Source organism: Salvia splendens, chromosome 17 (genome assembly GCF_004379255.2).
Source record: "Salvia splendens isolate huo1 chromosome 17, SspV2, whole genome shotgun sequence".
NCBI lineage: Eukaryota > Viridiplantae > Streptophyta > Magnoliopsida > Lamiales > Lamiaceae > Salvia > Salvia splendens.
In genome coordinates this window covers 18,582,599-18,599,437 of record NC_056048.1, presented here as the reverse complement: position 1 = coordinate 18,599,437, position 16,839 = coordinate 18,582,599, and the positions used below count along the sequence as shown (strand labels likewise).

The window sequence follows — 16,839 nt, the reverse complement described above, 5'->3', positions numbered from 1 at the left end:
AACAAAATTTTCTCCGTGTGCTACTAAATGTGTTTTTGTGGGGTATGGGATAAACCAGAAGGGTAATCGATGCTTTGACCCAAGCACTAAAAAGATTATCACCACTATAAACTGTACCTTCTTGGAAAACGAGTTCTTCTACCCTCACCACCTTGGCAGTCAGGGGGAGCAAAATCGAGAAACTAATCATGGGGACTGCCTAAGTTGGTTTGTGTCACCTCCAAGTCCTTCAATTGCGGAACCACCAGAGACTATAGCGGTCGCTGCCGCCGAGCACGCCTTCCCACCAGAGTCTCCTCAACCACCTCAAGATCAACCTCAACCGATATCCCAGGTATCTCCTATATCACTGTCTGAACAAAATACTATAGTTGATACTAACACCACAGAAGAAGAAGAAGAAGAAGAAGAAGAAGAAGAAGAAGAAGAAGAAGAAGAAGAAGAAGAAGAAGAAGATAATACCATTGATAGTGACATTGGGAAGTATGTCCTTCCAAATCGGAGTACTCGTGGCATCCCTCCGAAACGATACTCTCCCGAGAAGATTGGTACAAAGAGCAGATATGGAGTTGCAAATTTTGTTCAAGGAAATTTGAGCAAGATGGCACGTGCGTTTGAAACGGCACTATATGAGGAAGAGGAAATCCCACAAACTGCCGAGGAGGCAATGAGACACAAACACTAGAAAGAGGCCATGTTTACAGAGATGAATGCATTAATGAAAAACGACACATGGGTGAAAGGAAAACTGCCAGAAGGAGTCAAAGCTGTAGGGTGCAGATGGGTGTTCACTATCAAGCGAAGACCAGATGGTTCAGTCGAGCGATATAATGCACGACTGGTAGCAAAGGGATATACTCAAACATACGAAGTTGATTACGCTGAGACCTTTTCACCAGTAGCAAAGATCAACACAGTCAGGGTTCTATTCTCAATCGCGGCTAACAGAGATTGGCCACTTCACCAGTTCGACGTGACGAATGCTTTTCTGCATGGTGAACTGCCTAAACCGATCTTCATGGTTCCTCCTCCAGGATTCGGAAATGAGTTTCAGCCTAGAGAAGTGTGCAAACTCCAGAAGACGTTGTATGGACTTAAGCAATCTCCAAGGGCCTGGTTTAGTCGATTCACTGAAGTAATGAAGAAATATGACTACAAGCAGAGCAACTCAGATCACACATTATTCATCAAGAAGAAGAATGGGAAAATCACGTGTCTTATCGTATATGTTGACGACATGATCATCACAGGGGACGATGAAGAGGAGATCGGCAAATTGAGGAAAAACTTGTTCAAGGAATTTGAGATGAAGGATTTAGGTCCTCTTAAGTATTTTTTGGGAATTGAAGTTCTGAGGTCAAAAATGGGTATCTTCATCAATCAGAGAAAGTATATCCTCGATCTTTTAGCAGAAGTGGGAATGATAGACTGCAGACCGGCAGACACCCCAATGATATAGAATCATTACAGGTAGTAGAAGGAGCAAAGCTCACAGACAGTGGGAGATATCAAAGGCTTGTAGGTAAGCTCATTTACCTCTCTCATACTAGGCCCGACATAACATATGCTGTGGGAGTGGTAAGTCAGTTCATGCACTCACCACAAGAAGATCATTGGGAAGCAGCTCTCCGAATTGTACGTTATTTGAAGGGTACTGCGGAGCATGGGGTGTTGTTTGAGAAACATGGACACTTGGAGATCAGTGGCTTCACTGATGCAGATTGGGCAGGGAACCCAAATGACAGAAAATCCACGGCAGGGTACTTTGCGCTAGTTGGAGGAAATCTCGTTACTTGGAGGAGTAAGAAACAAAAGGTTATTGCACTCTCAAGCGCGGAAGCTGAGTTCCGTGGAATCAAAAGTGGCCTCACTGAGATATTGTGGCTAAGAAAGCTCATGACAGAGCTTGATCTGTATGTACCAAAACCGTGTAGACTATTCTGCGACAACAAAGCTGCGATTAGCATCTCTGAGAATCCAGTTCAGCATGATAGAACGAAGCACGTGGAAGTTGACAGACACTTCATCAAGGAGAAAATTGAAGCCCGGATTGTCGAGTTTCCATATGTGAAGTCAGAAGATCAGTTGGCAGACATTTTAACCAAGGCGGTGAATTCAAAATCATTCAAGGAAGTATTGAGCAAGTTAAGTATCGGAAACCCCGTTACTCAACTTGAGGGGGAGTGTTGGAAAGACAAAACATAAAGAGCCGTTCCTCATTTATGGGACTTGAGTTCCAATACAATGTTGGGTTCCCAAGTGTGTATAGTTCCAATCTCATTTATTGGGGGTCCTGAAGGGTCACATTTATCCCTATAAATACTAGTAGAATGATCAAATGTAACAACACAAGATAAGCAATAAGAATTACCTTCTTCTGATCCCTTTAAACGTTTCTTTACTAACCCTAACTCTAACCCTAACTCTTACCATTGTTGCAGGTGTTTGGCTAATGCACTGTCATTTGGAGAGGCATGTCAGCTGGGGAATGGAGATGGCGTTCATTGTGAAAAATGGCAAGACTCCGGATGCGAAGATGCTGCCTCCGCCTCCGGACATGCCCAAATGTTGAGCCGTCTGAAACCCGAAAATCTTGAACAATTTCTAGCTTATTTTTTCATTTATTATTATTTCCTATATGTCAATTGTGTGTTTAACATAGTTTGATTGTTTACGTGTGATGTTAAATTTTCATGTCAATTTGTAAGCTAAGAGTGAATTCATTTTCAAGAATTAATAAAATTTATGTTGTGTGTTTTTCTACAAGTCAGATCTTCTATATCACAATTGTGTTTCATCTTTTAATGCACCCATATACAAACATCATGTGGCGATTTTGTGTATTGAAATTAACGGCGTTAACTAACTATTGATTCATACATACAGAGAAAATTTCAACTCTTCCTACCAGCCATTAATCTTCTTACATGGAGTATAATCAAAACATGACACTCTCCATACACCATTTCTAAGAAAATCACATAAAGTTCCGGTTTGATTTGGCACAAATTTTAAGAAATGTGAAAGATATTGATGGAAAAGTTGAGTGAAATGTAGGTCTCACTTTTATATACTCCATCTGTCCCATAAAAATAGAGATATTTGTGACGATGCGTATTTTAATGCATGATTGGTAAAAATACAAGAGACGGAAAGAAAAAGTTATTAAAGTATGTTCATAGAGAATAAGACTCACCTCATTAGAGGAAAAGAAATTACCAAATATAGAAGTGGACTATTTTTTGGGAGGGATCAAAATGGAAAGAGTCTCTATTTTTATGAGACGAATGTAATATTAGTTTTATAGTAGAATGTAAGTGTAAGAATTTAGTGGAGTGTGAGATTCACTACCTAAAATGAAAAAATGTAAGTAAAACATTAAATTGTGTACATCCCAAAATAGTCCTTTTGAACATTATTTCGTGGATAGAGAGAGCAATAAAAATATCTCCACAGTTTCCTTTTAAGGATATATTATTACATGGCATATTTATATTAAAATGACAACCCAAATGAAGGTGACAACCTACCACCATTTATAGCCATCAGATCTATTAAATGGATGGATGAAATTGTTTTGTAGAATTAGAGTACGCATTGCTTGGTTATGACGAAAATATTGATTGTAAGGGTAATTAAGAGATCGAATGGCTATTAACGGTGGTAGGTTGTGATAGCTCTTGGTTAAGGTTTAAAAGTGTAATAGACTATGCGTCGTGTGTCAACTGGCCAAGAGGGGACCCAGATCTAGTCTTGTCGTTGTCCCTAAAACTTCGTATCAAACCTTCAACCCACTTCTACTAACTAGTATAGCGGAGTAAGGATCGATCCCACAAAGATGGAGAGGACATGATACACTTCTGATTCAGAAAGGGTTGGCTTGCTGCCACGCTTTATGTGGGTTGAACTAACTAGGGTGGACTAAAACGAAAACAGGATCTATACCTAAATTAACCAGGAGGTCGGGTGTGCCTCAAAATGCAACATGTCATGAAATGGAGTGTGTGAATATGAGGAACTCGACTACAAGTGTGCACCTGAAATGAAACTGCAAGATGAAACTTACCAAAATTAGAATAGACAAAAGGTAAAAGCAACCAACGACCATAGATCCTAACTAACTACCTAGGTGTAGAAATGCTGAAAAGTAGAAGGTACAAAAGCATAAAGCAAATTTTGGTCCCACTCTTTGATGCTGACATATTCTTCCTCACCAAGCAAAACTAACATAAATCAACAACTTCCATGGATGAATATTAAAGCCCGAAATTATAAATGTAAGATCTAACTTGAAACAAGAACGGAAACGAAATAAACTGAGATTTACGTAAACTGGTCAACAGACAAGATGCAACGAAAATAGAACATAACTGAAACCATGCATTGTCTTGTTGCTATGTCCGATTAAAACATGCAAAACACTCAAGAACCATCAGATCTACCTTGAACTAGGCATAACTAAAACAAGCACTAAAATCTAAGCTAAGATCAACACAAGATAAACCAAACAAAAAACTTTATATCTTAAAACTAGATCAAGATCCACGATTCAAAGCAACAAAACAAAATCAACAACGAATCCAACAACGATACGAAATCTACCACGAGATTTAACTAAGGAAATCGAAAAACTAAACAGTAGAAAGCTCCAAAAACTGAAATGGAAATTCAAAAGAGAAAATAAGATTGTTTATGCTCATAAGAGCGATGAAACTGTTTCAGACTAGCTACGATTGTTGGAACGGCACTGGCATGGGTGAACTTCCCCTACAGCTGGAAAGGTGGTGAACGGAAAAAAATGAGGCTTAAAGAGTGATTTTCCGAAGCTCTTTATCTTCATGTTAAGCCCCCTATTTATAGGTCGGTGTGGCCCAAATCCCTGGGTTATCCTTCTCTTGCATTGACAATTTTACCCCTTCAAAATCTTCTATCTAGTCTCCCTATGGTCTACTGATCAGTTTGCACTTTTTTTACTTGTTTTCCACTTGATTTGCCTACAACTCCCCTTACACAAGTCTAGACTCTCTTCCTGCACACTTAGCGACTAAATTGCGCATATTATTTGTTTAAGCATAGTAAACTGACCAGTAACCAAGGCACAAAACTCGACTTATCAGGTTGTCACTCTAACTATGGTGTCATCGTAGTGTTCCCCTTATATGACATCCATGTGAGTGTGATCAAATGAAATCTAAAATGAGAATCAATCTCATCCCATTCGATATCAAGATCCAAAGAATCTTACTTTTACTTGTGCAATGTGTCGTTGGAGCATTTTATTTATTTTCCTTTAATTTTATTTGATAATAGTTTTATTGTCGAAATGTCGATGCCTTTTTCCATCTCAAAAGTAAAATAGATATTATCTAGTATTATTGAGATGATCAGTCAATGCAAAACATATATGTCTCTGAAAAAACAATATCGATTAAAACATTTAATACTATATTTTAATAAAAGTTATTTGTATTTTTTAACACTAACAACATAAGTGAACAAATTAATTCACAAGTATTTTTTATTACTACAATTTACAACGCATGATATATAAATTCTCATAAAACTACATTTAATTTAATATACGTTCTACGATTAAATATTTTAAATTAAAAATTTATATAAAAATCAAAGTTTGAAATATTATTCTAATTAAACAAAAAATAAAATTAATTACTAATAATCAACAATGTTTTCTATATATTTTTTTAATAATACCCCAAAACTGATATTCTAGAAACTACTAACTGATATTTATAATAAGAACAAATTGCATGTAAATTAAAGTCATGAACTTTTAAAATAGTTGGATTTTTCCCGTGAACTTTAAATGTTGCATGAAAAGTCATGAAATTTATCGGACTGTGTAAATTTCCTATCCGACCCGACCAGATAGATTTTCGACACAAACTTATCCTACGTGGCGCACCGGAAACGTGACTTGGCAAATGACAAATTTAGGGTTCAATTCGAATTATGGAATTAATGCTACTTTTATCCTGATTAGATTTGTATGTTTATGGATTTGTACACTAAATTCGATTTGTAAATTTCGATTTGTATGTTTTCATTTGTACTACTTGTATATTTTTTATAAGTCTGGGGTCAGGTTTGCAAAGATAGAAGAGAGACAATCAGAATTAATGGAGCTGCCAAGTCACGCCTCCGGTGCGCCATGTAGGATAAGTTTGTGTCGGAAATCTACCAGGTCGGGTCGGATGGTAAATTTACACAGTCCGGTAAAGTTCATGACTTTTCATGCAACATTTAAAGTTCACTGGAAAAATCAAACTATTTTAAAAGTTCATGATTTTACATAAAAGAATAAATCAACATCATCTAGTTTCCAATCCAGTAGTCTTAATTAGTTTTTATGTATTGATTAAGGATCGATTTTAGGAGACAGTGGCGGACGCATGATTTTAATGATGGGGTCCTTATTACTGCTAATAATTGTTACATATTTTTAGTGTTAACTACGGCAAAAACAATTCCGACTTGAACATTACATATCTGAAATAGAAACGAATAATAAGACATAAATTATTTGAAAATGAGCAATATAAACTAAAAATATACATCTATATTGTCGGTGTCAAAATAATTTATGAAAATTTTTTTTTGTTAAATAAAAACATAACTTTAAAATTAAATTTACTAATAGCATATATGCATTTTTATGGGGCTGAAGAATTTCATATTATCTTAGATTATAAATACCATTACTCCGTGATCTTACAATAATAGTAACATTTATACAAATAGGAAAATAAATAAAACTATTAACATTACTAGTGTGAGAAAGAAAAGAAACATAAATAAATTAACAACTAAGCAATAAATTAACTATGAGAATAAAAAAAATTATCTAATTACAAGATAGATAAATAAATAAATTTAGCCATAAGAAAATATAAATAATTGATAGTAATGAATTAATAGGGGAGCATTAGGTGACACCATATTAGAGTGACACCAATTGAAGGAGTGGGTAATTTAGTCAATTCCCAAAAATTTAAATCGGAAACGGTATTGACATATCCCACATTTTAGGCGCATTCCTGAAATTGAAGGAAGACTGCAGACCACAAAGCTATAATCAGCAATACTGCGAGAACAATTCTGAAATCGCTTGAATAAACTATATCAGGAACAAGTACAATAAAGTAATATGTAAACTGCAAATACTACTTGGTAACACTGCAATATGGTCAGACAAAAAACTATTACGAATGATGCAGGAGCGTAACACTGCAATATTCATAGAGTAAAACTGCAATCTGGTAGGGTAAAAAACTTCTCTCTCCGTCCCATAATAGGAGTCACTCTTTTTATGGGCACAGGTTTTAAGAAAAGTAAAGAATAGTGGGTTATAAAAGTTAGTAGAATATGATGCCTATTTTTTTATATTGGTTTTGTAATAAAATGTGAGTAAAGTGAGTTAGTGGAACGTGAGACCTACTTACTATTTATGGTAAAACGTGAAATGTGACTCTTATTGTGGGATGAACCAAAATGACAAAATGTGACTCTTATTGTGAGACAGATGGAGTATTACGAATGATACAGGAGCGTAACACTGCAATATTCATATATTAACACTGCAATATTAATTTAGTAACACTGCAATCTGGTAACAGACTAAAAATAGGAGAATGTCGATTTTGCCCTTCAGCGTTTTATTATGTTCCAATTTAATTAAAATAGGTTGCCACATGGCAGCTTGAGAATCACACGATCTTCAAATCTAACGACCTAAAATGATAGTACGATGTTACAATAAAGTGGGTTGTCATATTAATAACCCCTATATATAATAAATTTGGTGCGAAGAAAACAATCTTTAATAGCTATACAAAATCAACCAACTAAAATCAAGCAAAGCACGCTTGTAGCGGGATCTGAACACCTGATCTGTGGTTGCAAACCACCTGCACTCAGGGGCGGACGCAGAAAAAAATATGATTGGGGGCTGTGATTTCTAAATTTTGTTCTAAAGTTATATTTTTGATGTTTTAGATCATTTATAAGGGCTTTTATATAATGATTTACATTAAATTTGAATACATTTTAAAAATTTATAGAAGAAAATAGTTTAAAAAATATTTTTATTAAGGGCTTTAGCCCTACCCTATTTCTATATGGGTCCGCCCATGCTCCGTCCCAAGGAAGATGGCCCCTTCCTTAGGCGGGACGGAATTTTAAAGTACTTCCTCTGTCCCAAGGAAGATGGCCCCTTCCTTAGGCGGGACGGAAATTTATGCAACTTTATTTTGTGTTTTGAGTGTAGAGAGTAAAGTAAGAGAGAATGAATAAAATATAGAGAGATGTGTTTCCATTTTCAGTAATGGGTCATCTTGGTTGAGAGTGGGTCATCTTTAATGGGACGGAAGGAGTATTGTTTATCATAGTATGAATATACAATATATAGTACTATTGAAAAGGATATTGGCCCCTAATATCATGGATTCAAAAGGTTAGTTTTTTCCCACGAACTTTCAACTTAACGAATAATATCACAAACTTTATCTGAGTATGTTATTTCCCACAGGCGAAAAAATTCTGACTATAGTAATGAATTGATGAACAATTTTGGAGGGTGTGCTTCATGAAAAACTATTCACAAAGATTGAAGAACTTGAAACTCTCGAAGTTGTTGTCGAGAAATTAAGAAAAAAAATATGTGTCATGATATTATTTGCCGAAATTTTTTCGCCGATGAAAATAACAAACTCAGATAAAGTTCATAATATTATTTGCCTAGATGAAAGTTCATGGGAAAAATCCAACTTTTTGAAAATTCCATAATATTAAGGGCCAATATCCCATACTGAAAATAGTTGGGGGTCTCAAGGACCCCCCATGTTCCAAGGTGTGTCCGTCCCGGTAATGAGATCATGACCATGCATCAAGGGATGTCAATCGGGTCAGCCCAGCGGGTTTCGGGCTAACCCTATCGAGTTTTGGGTCAATCGGGTGCGGGTCAATCGGGTTGTGATTTTTTTTGGGTTATAAAAGTTCAACCTTAATCCTAAAATCTCGGGTTTCAGGTAGCCCAACGGGTTAAATAAAATTAACATGCGATCAATCCAGTAAATAATGATGAAAATTAGTTATATTTATAAAATGTAAAACATTTAATTATGATAAATTTCATAATTTGAGATATATGCTTAAATTCAAACATAAACATGAACAAATATTAATATTTGAGATTTGTGCAAAATGAAGTATAAACATATTTCGGAAAAATTTAAAGAATGTTTTAGAAATTTATATAATTTTTAGTGAATTTAAAGTTTCTAATTTATTTATCTATTATTATATTATAAAAATTTAATATATAATTTGTATATTCAACATAAAATTTAAAGTTATTTTTGTAGTTATATACTCCCTCCGTCCCATAGTAGATGTCACACTTGAGAGCTATGACACGGGATTTTAGGAGATGGGGATTTGAGGAGATGTTATTTTGTGTGTCAAGTGGTGAGATAAAATATAATTTTATATAACAATACTTCAAAATTTGTGGTGTCTCTTTTCCTCATTTCTTTAACGAAACTGTCGAATATAATTAAAAGAGTTTCATGTAAGTTCTTTCATACAAATTTGAGCGTGAAGTGGGCAAAGACATTGATAAGAAAACAGGAAAAGAAGCTAGGAAGGGAGAATAGGAGTAGTACAGAGAAAATGTCATGATGTGGCGATTCTAGAATGTTTCCATGCCAATACATAGCTCAGTTCAATTGTGTTTTTGCTAGGAGATACACTTTATTTGCAGGCATGCCATTCCATTCCATATTACTAAAATCGCAATTCCAAAATCCTAGTGAGAATTAACTGAAGCTGTTCTGGTCTGCCTTCACCTTGTTACACACACAATGTCAAACAAAGAAGTGGTTCTTTTTCCATTGCACAATGTCAAACAAATAAGTGGTTCTTTTTCCCTGAGAAGCATGGTCAACAAAAAAAAAATGTAACAGCAGATAGAAATCAATTGCATTGCCGTGGTTCAAGTCATAATTCACTTACTACTATAATTTATAAAATAATATTGGTTTGAACAATTAGGGATATCTAAATATAAAGGCTCTGTGAAGTAGAAGTTACCTCCTTGATATATAGTCTCAGTTATGTATATAACCCGGTATAGGCACTCCTGATTCTGAGTTCAATTTTGTATACACATTTTGCAATCTTCGCGTCACGGGTCCCACCATACCATCTCCAACTGTACGTCCATCAACTTTAAGGACCTAATAAGGTTGAAGCAATGCATTAAGGGGGGTACTCTGGCTAAACTTATTTAGAGAGGTTTCAAGAGCTTATAGGATGTAATGTCTTAAAACCTTATAAACTGTGAAAGTGTTTGGATAAATAAACTTATAAGCTAGTGGGAGAATTATCAGTTGGAGAGGAAAAATGGAAGAGATGAAAATGAAAGTGCAATCACAGTGAATTATATTTGTAGATAGATTGTTCCTTGTAAGTACAAACAACTAAGTCAGAGTTGAGGAACTTATTTTTATATAAGCTCTTTAAGTGATAATTTTCCAGGCATTTTTCTGAAGGTTATAAGATCTTAAACAGCTTATTCCAAGGCCAGTGATACACATCAAGAGATAGAAGGCTAGAAGTCCATAAGTCTATCATAAGTCTATCTTAAATGATTAAAAGCCTACAAGTCATCTTTAAAGGTTGGAACTCTAGAAGTCTATCTAAATATTTCGAGAGTTCAATAAATAAGTGCGTTGAGGTTTGACAGTGATGTTGAATCTTGAGTTTAGTTTAAGGACGGTAATTTACCATATAGCCTCGTAAGAGGATTGTTTTTCAATATCTACTCTGTATTCCAATTTATTTGAGTTCAGTCAATACTATTCATCTCCATTCGCTTCATTTCTCTAAGAGTCATGCTTATGCAAGGAGCTATGATCAGTCAAACTCTAAATCTTATCCACATCAACCGTTCTTTGTCATTACGAGGCATATAAGAGTTAGAAGAGAAGTGCAAAAAACAATTGTAGAATAATAAAATATAGATATATGATGAGAAGTATAGATACATAGTAGAGAAGAGTAGTAGGTGTATCTCATTACTCACATAGGCCACATATATATATAGTACAAGAGACTAAGCTAGACTATGTCTAACCACCGATGTGGGATACTAATATTCCTAGCAAAAATGTACCGATGCTATGGCAGGAATTTAAGGCCAATAAGTGCACAAGTAATATGTTTTCTCTTAGTACCTAGAATCTACAAAAATGCACATCCTGGATATTTAGGACTAGAAGAAAATAAGGGAACAAAGACTTCTCAAAGAAGTGATAAGATTATCCAACATTAATCACAATATTACGAAGCATGAGATATCGGAGAATATAACTTACTGGACTGAGCTCTCCCATGGTTCCTGTTGTGAAGACCTGCAACAAAGCTGCCAACTTCAATATATTTGAATTACAAAAATAAATTACGTAGAAAACTTTAGAATGCAATGGCTCTTAATAAGTTCATCCTTATTGAACTCTTTATGGGATTACAAAAAACAGACCTCATCTGCTGTATGGAACTCTGACAAACCTATACGTCGCTCAACCATAACTAAGTTCTCATTCACCGCAAGGTCCATAACCTATGGAGAAAGGTTTATCATAAAGAATATCACAGAAATATGTGCAATTCTTTGGAACAGAATATTGTGAATCTTACAGTAGCACGAGTTACACCAGGAAGACAATAATCACTGTAGGGAGTAGCTACACAGCCTTTCTTCACCAAAAACTGCAGTATGGCAATATCAAAAGATTAAATCATTTAATATTAGCACTAACCTTAAATGTAAAATACAAAAAACAGGAACCATTTAATCCAACCCAAACTCCCCTTAAAAGATAGATAAGATAATACAGTACAACTGTACAAGGTAACACAAATTCACCAATTCCCTCATCTTACCTCTCAATCTCAATCTAGTAATATATTGCATTTGAAAATGTCAACATATTAGAGAAACGAATATTAACATTACAAATCGAATACCCCTAGAGTATAAGATAAAAAAACAACAAGAAAAACAAACAATTCATCAATTAAACTATTTATAGTGGGATTCTGGAAATAGATTTTGACAAGAATTAATATATATCTAGTTTGCAGCTTCAGCTTTCTCCACTTGATGAAACTTCAAACAGCTCTAGCTTATCAATTGGAAAATCATGCAGCTGAAAGGGATGTGGGAGATTGTAGATTTTTGGTCAAGTGAATGAACTTACAATGTTTGTTGCATTTGTTTCTGATACATATCCATCTTTATCAAGCATGATGGCATCATCAGCATGTGCATTATTCCCTTCTATCTGCACAAGTTTAAGATATGCCAAGTGAAGCTAAAGACGAATTGGACCAGCATAATGTTAAACGGCCACCTGATATAAAAGATCCGGCTGTTTAGAAAGAAGTGACATTGATATTTAATCTACTATCTTGAACATGCCTACTTACATACAGGCAAATTATTTTGTGTTAAGACCTTGCTCGTGGACATATTAAATAAGTAAGTGGTAAAGAAATTTAAAAACAGAACATTCATCCGCCAAGCTATACCATTTAATTGCCATCTCATCCACATACTTAAGCTATAACAGAGGACATTATTCAAACTTTATATCTTCAGCACATCATAAAATTTGTAATGTCTTTAATATTCTTTTGAGAACTGCCAGATACAAATTAACTGAATTTTGCATATGACCGACCTTGGCAAGAATATTGTTAAGCAGATTGTTGTGGTGGATTTTCGAATCCAAATTCTGCAAAATAAAATATCAGCCGCTCGTCAAAGCATTGTATTGTAGTATTAGCTAAACACAAACATATGAGTAATGATCACATCAAGGGTGACTACGCGGTTTCATCTGTTGGAACCACAGAGAACATTAAACATTCAAATGCCCAAATTAAACCACAAAATTAACACCATCAGATTACAGTAATAGTCAGTAGTGAATTAGCAATTGTTAATCTCCTGATTTATGATTCAAGTGGTGTATTATGATTTCCGAGTTCATACAAGCTTTCTTATGTAAAATAGCTAGAAAGTAGAATCATAACTCAAATCCAATACTCCCTCCGTCCACGATTTAAAAAACCCTTTTGCCATTTTGGTTTGTCCACGATTTATAGAACCCTTTACTTTATTCCACTTTTAGTATGTGGATCCCACATCCCACCAACTTTCTACACTCACAATCCAATATAAAACTAATACTTTAAATGGGTCCCACATTCCACTCATTTTCTCCCTTTACTTTTCTTCACAAAGTTAAACAATTTCTTAAAACCCGTGCCAAGTCAAAATGGCTCTTTAAATGGTGGACGGAGGGAGTACATAATAAGCAAAACTCAGGCAAGCATTTGCAGCTAATTAAGCAGCTCAGGTGATCATATTATATATAAGGTGAAAACCACATAATATAAAATATAACTAATATTCAAAGCATGCTCAATAGATTGCTGTGAAGTAATATCATAATAACTGGGATAACAATTTACACAATACATAATATTTTGTTGATACTCTCATGTTGGATTTGGATGATATGCTCAAGTGAAGAGCAGGAGAAAAGAACTACATGGAACTAACAACAAAGCAATTATGTGAAATAAGAGAAATAGTGGGAACGTGTACAGCAAAGATCTTACATTGGGTGAATTACGGCGTGTGGTAGCCGTCACCAAAACTATACCCTTTTCATTGTCATATACTGGTGGCTTCCATTCAGCAAGCACTGCAAAAGAAAGAGATTTAAACTGTCTTAATTTAAAGGTGATTTGTGATGTTTAAAACATTTTTGCATATAAAATCTGAATACATAATATATAGCAGCCATAATCACATTGTCAGATTTCTAGCTTATTTAACATTGTTTTAAACACATTGCATCTTACCAATCAAAGTACATCCATATTGGTTGAAAGATGGGCTCATTCCAGAAGTGACCTACGAAATAGATAAATGAATGATCAGGAAATCTTAAATATCAGCTGATCAATTTATAAAGAAAGTTGCTGAAACATCAGTAGAAATCTTAAATACGATATCAGAAAATATAAATGGTTATTATGGTAGAAGGGTAACCTAACACGACGCTTATTTGTTAACCAGGGATTGTGCAACTCAAAATATTTCCATGTGAAAATTAGGTTGTGATTTTCTGTTTCCTTGGAGAGAAGTTCCACTTGCTTATTATACACAAGGAAACTTCCTACACTGATGCTTTCACAGATTTAAGCGGACACTCTACATGCTGTCACCAACAAGCTATGAACCAGAATTTACCACCACTGAGTCCCAAAATCATCAATTCCATTATCCTCTTAGGATGTATCAGAAGATTCCATTTCCTATAATGAATGTAAAAACTATCACCTCCTCAATTAAAGTAACTATGTGAAGAAGCTCCCAATGAAGGGGAATAATAGTAAGTATAAAATAATGAACCTTTCACTTCTTTCACTCTCATTTAGAAGTCTAGATGGATCATACTCAACTTATTATGTTGCAATGACAGACACTTATGCTAAACTTTGTGTATGCACTCATGTATATATATATGAGATATCTTCCGGCTTTGATCACCTACTAACCATTAATAAGTTTTTCATATTCCATGTCTGTCCAATAAAAGATCATTTACTTTGATTTTGGAAATGCATTTCACTTTCAGTTATTTGTTCTTATGGATTCAAGGGGTCGGAAACAAAGAATTAGGGGACAGACGATAAAAATTTCCATCTCCGCCCATACAGAATTCAGGATTTTGCCAATCCGGATGCTGGTTAGCATAATGTTTAAGCTTTATCATTTCTTGATGGATTGATCAACTTCTGACTTAACTACTGAGACATATCAGTAGCAGGAAATTTCTATTCAAAAAAGTATTTGCCCAGAACTAATAGTTAGAATTCATATCATTAAAAACAAACAAAATAAATGGCTAGGGTGACAAACCTTCTTGCCACGAGTCAGAGTCAACCTGACATGCGCATCATTAAACATTTCATTTCTTATCAAAGTTTTGAAAATTGCTTCCTTCACCTGCAACAAGTTTCACATAGAACCAAGGCATTAATAGGTGAATCCAAGCACTATTCTATCAAAGTAGGTGCCATCTTATATAATCCATGTAGCAAGTTCATATCTCCATTGCGACGATTAAAGTAATGAATAAAGGACTTTGGCTAACCTGCTCACGAGTTGGTACATTACTAAAGCCAGCGCTTTCGCAGAATCAAACAACCTGGACAAAGAGAACCAAATACATTGTCATACATAGCAGACACAGGCACAAGTATATAATAAGCAAAACTCAAGCATAATTTAATAACTCTTCTGTGAAAAATTTTCCAAACCATAAGAGATGTTAAGAAGACGCCAATTTTTCTTAAATTAAAATTTTAAGAGTACTGCATTAGTTCATGTTCAGAAAAATCAACTCAACTTGTTTTGGTGCACTACATGGACCTTGTTTTCTACTAGTCTATATCAAAACCATTTCCAAAACCAAACCATCACTGATGAAATCTTGATTAGATAAATTGGATTCAACAACCATCCAAGAGAGGCTAAGAGTATAACACTTTGTTATATCTTGTGTATTCACCTGTCTAAATGCTCCTCCAATTTGAATACTTTGCCGTTATAAATTCGAAGACCCTCCCAAACTCCATCTCCACCTTGGACAATTGAGTCAAATACTGAAACCTAAAGCATCCACAAGAAGGAAAAAAGGATACTCATTAAGGGTTGCATTCTCTTTAGTCAGACCAGCAATAAATATGAATTTTGACTTCGGAGTAGAAAACAGAAAGCAACTCATACACTGTTAATTTCAGACACATAAATAAATGAGATTTAGTAACAATGAGAGAGAATCTAGCAATGCTATAAATCTCAAACATTAACAAGTATCATACTTTTGCACTTTCACGAGGCATAATCTGATCACCGACCCAAACAAGCAACTTCTCATTCGTAGAAACAGGGAGTTCAGTTGGGCACAGTTTGATGATCCCCTAAGATAGCACCTAAGCAAGTTGTACAAAGGTAAACTTTGCTCCAGCAAGTTGTACATAGACGATGGGAAATGGCTGAAAAGAAATTGAGAGATCAATAATTAGTCTCTAACCATAAGTGTTCAATAATCCATTAATGGATTCAGCAGCATTTGTAACATATCAGTGCCTTTTACCAGAATGGTGCCATAAACTTTGCAAAGTTATTTCAAATTGAAAATATTGTTCTAACTCTATCTATTTGTTCAAATACTGCTCATTGAGCAAAAAATCTAGCAAAAATGTAACTCGTGCATAAAAAAGCAAACACATGCAGGTGCTCTATCACTTACAGAGGGATACTCATTCGGTAGCTCAAACTTGTTGACTTATGCGACATTCTTATACCAATAGGGAGCCCAGACGCCATCAAATGGGTTTTTGGTCCAGATTCCCATCTGAAGGAAAGTTCAAAAGTCATGCACAAGATTGTTTGCAATTTGAGTAAAAACATAGCAGTTTTATTTATTTTAAAACACCTAAAGTCATTTGCTCTCATTTGTCTTTATTCCAAATTTAACTAGAAAATAATTCAAGGTAGTCAAGACAAATCCCCACTCCAAAACCATAGACACTCCTAAACTTGAGCAGGCACCGGGGTGTGTGTGAGAGAAATGACTTCTCATTCCCTTCCCAGGAAGAGAAGACCTACAAAAATCATTTTTCCTTCGTAATAAGTCGCGTTAGATATAAGCAAATCAACGGATCAGAATTATT

The 16,839-nt window shown here is 34.9% G+C and overlaps 1 pseudogene; it reads right to left on the bottom strand.

The window, feature by feature from the left end:
- Nucleotides 1–9,551: 9,551 nt before the first annotated feature.
- LOC121774414 lies at nucleotides 9,552–16,621 on the bottom strand (annotated as a pseudogene).
- Between the last annotated feature and the right edge of the window lie 218 nt (nucleotides 16,622–16,839).